This window comes from Halyomorpha halys, unplaced genomic scaffold (genome assembly GCF_000696795.3).
Source record: "Halyomorpha halys isolate HHAL.00 unplaced genomic scaffold, Hhal_1.1 Scaffold896.1, whole genome shotgun sequence".
Taxonomy (NCBI): Eukaryota; Metazoa; Arthropoda; class Insecta; order Hemiptera; family Pentatomidae; genus Halyomorpha; species Halyomorpha halys.
The window spans coordinates 284344-292261 of record NW_027112585.1 but is presented as its reverse complement, the minus strand read 5'-3'; positions in this window follow the sequence as shown (position 1 = coordinate 292261).

Here is a 7918-nt window from a genome sequence, read left to right as displayed (position 1 = left end):
GTAATTTACTTTTTCAAATCCTTTTCGGTCATAGACTAACTACATTACTGCATTGTAAAATTAGAACATTAACATAGTGAAACTGGAATATTTAAAGCTCTTGCATTGTATTAAATTGTTCGCAATATTTATAATCTTCGTTACCTTTTTAAAATTCTAAATATTTAAAATCTTATTAACGGAAACATCCAAACAGATGCCTAGTTAGCTGTCTGAAACAATCTTGAAAGACAAAATTAAAAAAAAAAAAAAAAAAACATGGAACATACTTGCTTTAAAAATCAATTCTAAAATGATCCCAAAGTTTAGGAATAAAAAAAAATATATTTACTAGATTAAAGAAAAAACTTTAGTATCTTATTCCAGTAAGATCATGTTTCTGGTAGTATACCGGTGTTATCGCCTTAGTGAACTAATAATAAACTTCATCTAGCTTGTAAATAATAATAATAACTTAAAAGTGTTTTATAATGAGGAATATTTTGTTTACATACATTTCCCGTTAAACCAGAACCATTAATATTGTTTTAATTTGTTGCACTTACTTGAAACGAATATGCCCCCAATGGATCCATTACAGCTCGAGTGGGGTATCTATTTTTGATGTTATCATTAATTTTTTGCGGTTGTTTATTAATGACATTATCCTCTAATTTTTATAATTTTAAAAAAGTTGAAGCACACAAAGGATTAAGAAGTTATAACAAGGATAGTGTATTATTATCTGAAAAAGACATTCCGTATTATCCCAAGTCTCAAAAGCCAAAATAAACCAGCTTTTCTTCGTTTGAGTTCCGGTTTAAGGGTTTGTATTCTTCCCCTCAACTCTTAAGCAAGTCTTACCCCCTTTATTCTCCCCGCTTTTTTTCTCTTAAAAAAAGTCTTAATCAAGATTCCATTGTAGTCCCTAACCAATGAATGTGGGTACAAAGGAAGGCCGTCAAAGAAGGAGTCTTGGAAAATGTCCTATAACCCTCTTAAGAATGATTTTGGCAAAATTGATTTTCGGGACCCAACTCAATACGACTGTTAATTCTCTGCTGGGGATTTCCTTTTTTTTTCATTATATATCGATATTGAAAAGTTCCGATAATCTCAATCTAATGACAGGGAAAGCTCGTTTGGGAGTTCGGAAGATTAAAAAATGACAGAAATTGTAAGTCCTTAGTTTCTTTGTCCCGATTTCTACAAAGGATAAGGAAATGATTGAACTGAGTTTTCTCCACGATAGCCCCTTTAATAAATTTAGGGACATTGGTTTTTCTTTAAATCTGTTAATTATAAATTGATTACATTGACGATTGAAATTCTGCAAAAATTAAAAAACGCTGTAATATTACAAATTAGTTTATTTTCTCAATACACAACATAAAATATTACTCAATGAATAGAAATTAAATTAAGAATAAGTTAATTTAAGCTGTGAATTGACGATACTTAAATGTTTTAAAGAAAGAAAATTATATTAAATAATAGAAGTATGTATCGTAAACTGGATAGCTTTATCAAGCATGCTTTGATTATCAACTAAATCTTTTCTTAGGATGGTTATTGCGGTAAGCCCTTTAAATCTATAACTTTACCTTATCTCATATTAGCTAATAATTAGAAATTAGAAATATGATCGTCTTATACACATGATGATTCATACACACAATGAATATACCAAGTCTAAAAATAGAGAAATGCTATGATTTTTTTTTAATCTGTACATCTTTAAACGTAAAACCAATGTTGAAGAGTGATGAGTTAATTTTGTCATCTTTGGAGAGTACAAAGGTTCATTATTTCAAATAATAAACAAATATTCATAAAGAGTTAACTGTTCTAATTATAAATTCATCAACTTGGCTGTATATAGTGCATGAATTTAGCAATAGAGCTGTATATAAATCACGATGAAAACTCTTCAATAAACGACCAGAACCTTACATGTACTTATTATAGTTTTAAAATATTTTAGTTTTCACTTTCACTTATCTATATATGGCATGTATAGTAAGGAGAAATATTGAGGTCGTGTAAAATTTCGATTTCACTATTTCAACAAAATAAAGGTTTTGAGGTCCTCTGAGTACAAATAACTCAGTCTCCCGCAATAAAATATGTGTGTGGGGGGGGGGGGGGGTAGGCGCGTGAGTGCGTGCGTGCGTGTTTGTCTGTGAGCAGCCTTGCTCAAAAACGAAAAGTCTTAAGTAACTGAAATTAAATATTTAAGGCATGTTTATGCCTGGGACGTGACAGTGACTATTTAGCCAAAATTTATCGACCGGAAGTGCCACTAGCGATTTTGATTAAACTATGTGAATCAATGAGAAATTAAGTGGTTTTTAATATCAGGCAGGTCTCATACTCATTGAAATTGTCTAATAGGTCATAAATGCCAAATTTTCAGTAACTTTAATTTTAATACTAAAAATAAAAATTACCAGTTCTCAATATAAGATCTATGGAACAACGTATAAATAATAATTATTAAAGAACTTTATGGGTAACTCAAGGAGAGAAAAGGAAAAATAAATATATCAGAAATCCGAGACTGCCCGATCTTACCCGATTGCTTGAAGACTTCGTTACATTTTGTCAAACTGTTGTTTTCTTGGAAGGGAGGAAATTTATATTTATTATTTCCATATTGAGAAACCCTGAAATACGATTTATAACAGTAACAGAAAAATAAAAACAAAAAGTTCTTGATTTTCACGTTCCCGTGTGATTTTTTTGTGAAATGTTATATTTAAGTTAGATCTTTTTTGTTGTTGTTTTATTTTTTTTCGAAAATCACAAAAGTAGCAATGACTTTTTAAAAAATCCCACTAATACTCACAAAACATGGGTAAACAAGTAGGTTAGAAAGTGAAAGTAGTGTGATGTGCGGACCATGCCAGATTTTTTTTTTATTTCCCTTTAAGATAAATTCATTCGTTTTAAATTGTAATGTATCCCGCGTGTTCTTTCATGAATGATATAAATAGAGAGAGAAATACTTTATTTATCTATGCTGGCTAAATACATTAGGTTGCTATCTCACACAGCATACTTATCAATCCGTAATCGGACATATATAAATTACACATACATGGTATAATCAGAAAAAAAGAGATACAATAATAAGATATAATAAACAATTTTTCCCCCTACAGTTTCCTTTTGCAATCCATTTCGGTCTGTACAACAAATACAAGTGCTTCATTCATTCCTATTTTTCTTTCTCATTTCAGCTCCTCCAATTTCACCCTTTCACAATTATTCAATTCACCCAATCAACAAATTCGCTCTCCAGAATTCACCCTCCTAGATCCTCTTCGGTGACCCGCTAAACAAATTCAATATTAGACGGTAATGTGAGATCAGACCATCATTCATAGTCACAGCAGTAGATCAGTTTACCAAGAACAAACAAATAGGTACATTTTACGAGAATAAGACTAACACATAGATTAAAAAGAAAATATAATAAAAAACCGGTTACAGGAAAAACTTGAATGGATAAATAAGTTTTAAAAAAAAACACAAAAAAATAATATTAATAAAAAAAAAATAATTTAATGAATAAATACGTTAAAACACACAAATAGAGAGGTCAACATATTAAAATAAATAAATAAAACAAAGAATAATCTCCGAGCTAATTCCCATGCAGGTGATGGTGTATGATCCCCATTTACATTTGTAAATTACATTAATACTTCTAATTTACAAATGAAAAGCAATAAATTATTTTAAATACTTTCAACTTACGTTCGGCTTTATTTATACTCAAAAAGGTGATATTTAAAAGGTACTATTTCGTTTCACTTTTTATTGAAATAATCAGAGTCAAAATGAATGCTGAGTGTGCAATTCCTGACTGAGCAGTTTCCCTCTCATGAATCCCAAATTTCAATGCATTGCGAAACCCCTACTAGACGCCCTGATGTTTGTGAATTGCGGTTTTGTGCCGTATCAAGGACTTAAGAGCCGTTTCTAGCCAGCCCAGACAGTAAGAGAGAAATTTCCGGAGCCCGATTGTAAATCCAATACTGAAGACGCTGTAATGACACAACGTGCCTCATAAACTACAAGTCTCCTTAGGAGTTGTACCAGGTAAACCTGATAAAGGAGCAAACAATAGCTCTTGCCGTTTCTAATGAGGAACCCAACACCTTTATCTACTACTGTCTTGACAATAAAACGACCACACAAAGGTTCCCGTTTCCACCTTCACTTCGTCTGGAACTTTTCTTCTTTGTCATACTCTAGATTAAATCTGATTTATCATTATAACAACAATAATTACATTTTTTTTTTTTTAACATTCAGACTCGTAATTCAGAATCGTAAAAAATGTCAACATGTGTTGTAAATTATATGAACTAAACCCGACAATAATCACTGCAATGAAGTGTTTAAACATCTAATTAGATATTTTGGTTACAATATTGTTTTTTCAATCATTGAGTAAATAAAGGAATATTATAAAATTTATAGTAGCTATAATTCAATGTTTTAATTATTGTTATTGCTCATGCTCATGTTTTTTTTTAAATAAATATATTTCTTTCACGAATTTAAATAACAAAAATTTTAATTAAATTTTATAATTTAACTAAGGATATTTATAATGTTTCCAATTGTGATTGATTCCTGTGATTTTCTTCTCAAACACATTAAAATTTGTATTCAGTAAATGCCTGTATATTTTAACAATATTAATTGCTCAAATATTAAACCAACGAAGTAATATTCCAGATAATAACATTTCTCAAGACTATCTTATTACTTGTAGGGTAAATTATTTAGGGTAAAACGTTTAGCAAAAAGTTTAGAAGTTTGAACGATCGTTTAGTGTTGAACGTGATAAACCACAATAATAATTATCCAGTCAATAATAATTCTTCTATTTAGCTGGTCACTAAGATGGTATAACTCTCTAATTAATCATTATTCTCCGAATCTCTTATTGTAAATAAAAATTAACACTCACAACCAGAATCGAATTTACTGAAACACTTTAACACAGCTGTGTATTGGAAAACCATAACTTTGTTATAACTATAACAAAGTTATGGTTTTCCAATTTTTTTTTTTAAGTAATGTAAATAATATATTTATGCTATTTATTTTCACTGGAATCTTATTATGACACTATTTGGGAAGTAATACTCTAACAGTGGATTGACTTGTACTCACTTATACACAATAAGATGAGAGTAGATCCGTTTAATTTGTTATAACCTGATACCACAAAGTTATTCGTATTTATGCCAATTTAGGCACCGACCTCAACTGAAAAGGATATCTTAGGGATTTGTTAATTTCTTGAACGAGCGTAGCGAGCGGACTTTGACAGTTTCGATCCAATTATGGCTTTGACAATAGATCATTGTTTATAAGTGAGTACATGCCTACCCACCATATATGTCTTACTCATTTTTTCGAAGAGGTTTCCGATCAAAATTTAATATATTGTACACTTTTGTTATATAGATAATAACATAATTCCTACATATGCTAAATAAGATCATATAATTTTGAATGCTTTTTTATGTTGAACGTAGGCAGTTCTAGGCTTTACGGTAGGAACTGTGCTATCATGCATGATTTCTAGATCTGAGACCGCCCCCCCTCCACCAAACAAAAAAATATACTAAAAAAGAATTAAATTTTTAAAGAATGGGTATCTGATTTTAATTTATGAAAAAAAAATGAAAGCAGGGAACTACCAGTACATCCCTCTTACTTCATTAGTTAGTTAATTAATTCTTAATGTTTGGTATATGTTACCCTGCTGTCAAGTTTTGGTTGTTCCACTCTTAGTATAATCTTTATCGATTTATTGATTATGCACCACTTTATTTCTATATTACCGACTTCCATGTTTTCTAACATTCAAATACAATATCTCAACCTACCAATTTCTACATTCCATTGTACCGCTTTCATTGAAAATACCATTTTTACAATACTGTTTTGGAACGCTTATACATTTCCATCACAAAGTTTCCTTCCAAACTCTTAAACGTGTTTGACACGTTTTTATAGAATGATAATAATATAATTTGCCACTAATAAACATTAGCCCTTTATGTATACACAGACAAAAGAAGAACGAAAAAAAACTATAAATGATAACAACAGTACATATAAAAATTAAATAATAATAAACCAAAATAATTTAAAAATACAACATATGTATAAATATAAATATAAATGGATATTATAGATATAATAAAATAAAACTAATCAAATAATTTTTATAAAAAATAAAGACAATTACCTGTTATTATATTGCAAAAATAAAAATTTTAATGGTAATTTGAATTAATTGTGTATTCTAATCCTCTTATATGAAGTATTCAGATTCTGATCTCGTTTGAACTCATTTTCGTTATGAGGCTTATGTAGAATTAACAATATGTAATAATTTGAAATTTAAACTTAAATAAATAATTTTTTTAAAAAAGTTGTAGTACTATGGAGAGTTTTTTTTTTTCAACTGGCTAGTAGGTGTAATAGTTTCTTGAGTTCAGGAGGGGATATGTTAAGCCCAAACATATTATTACAGAGCGAAAAAACATATGATACTTAAATTAAAAAAATATTAATTTATTCTTAAAATTTATATATTTTAAACGAAACTTAATTAATTTAATTTAATCAATTAAGGGGACACAGTTTCTAGTATTGTGTTTATGTAGGATATGGAGAGGACAACGGCTCCCCTCCCTAATTAATCTATCCATGTAGAGAGCTCTGCTAAATTGAATATTAATTGCGCTGTTTATATGCGTCCTGCAGGTAGGACGGTTAAACTACCGTCAATTTCGAATGCAGCACTAATTTAATGAGTTAATAAGGTCATTTAGATAATGGGAGAAAGAAATACATTATAATATCAACTAAATCTAATCTGTTAGAAAAAATATTATTGTCCATAAAATAAACAAACTAAAGAAAAAATAAAGTTTTTGTGTTTTTGTAGGCAGGTAGTATAAGCGTAGTGGTAGTGGTTTAGATGACGTTTTTTCATAACGTGAAGTGATATTTCAGAAAAAATAATATAGCATTAATTCATATTTTACTCATATGAGAGCTTGTTCCTTTTTGCAGAATTTTAAGTATATAAAATTAGTATTAATTTTTATTATATAAAAATTAAAATGTATTATAACTATTATTGTATATGTTTACAATTAAAGTAAAGATGGCATTTTCCGACGATCTCGCACTGTTAGCAGAATCAGAATAAGAGGCTATTAGTAATATAAATAAACTTCAAATAATAGTAGAAAAAGCAGGCCAACAAATATCTTATGAAAAACAGAGCTGAACTACCGAAGTAAATTTCAAGAAAAAAAAATAGTAATCACTGAATATGGAAAAATAAAAGTGACCAGAAAATTTAAGTACTTGGGAGAAATGATTTATCACAACGGTTATGAGAAAACCACCAACTTAGAAAATTTAAGCTTTCATTCTATGGGCACATGATGAGGATGAAAAAGGAAAGATTGAATAATCTTTAAAAATATTTTAAGCTACAAAAACATGGGAGGATGCACGAGGCCAATGAGAGAGGAATTAAAGAGACTTAAAATTTCAGATACCAACTGCCTAGATAGAGATACGTATAGGAAAACATTGAAAAATCCCACCAATATGGGAAGAGGAAGAAAAATGGGTACGAAGAGGTCCGAAGAAAGATAAGGAAGGTAGTCGAGGATCATGAAGCTGCGATGGAAGAAAGAAAATCCAAGCATTGATATTCACGTGGTCCTTAGTGGCCGATACGCGATTAAAAACAAAATTAAAGATATCTTCAGTGTCAGATATCACAGCAGATACACAGTTTGTATCTACGCGATATCAGAATTTTATAATATAAAGTATATATTGCTATGTATCGAGGAATTAGCCATGATTTCAACAATATGTC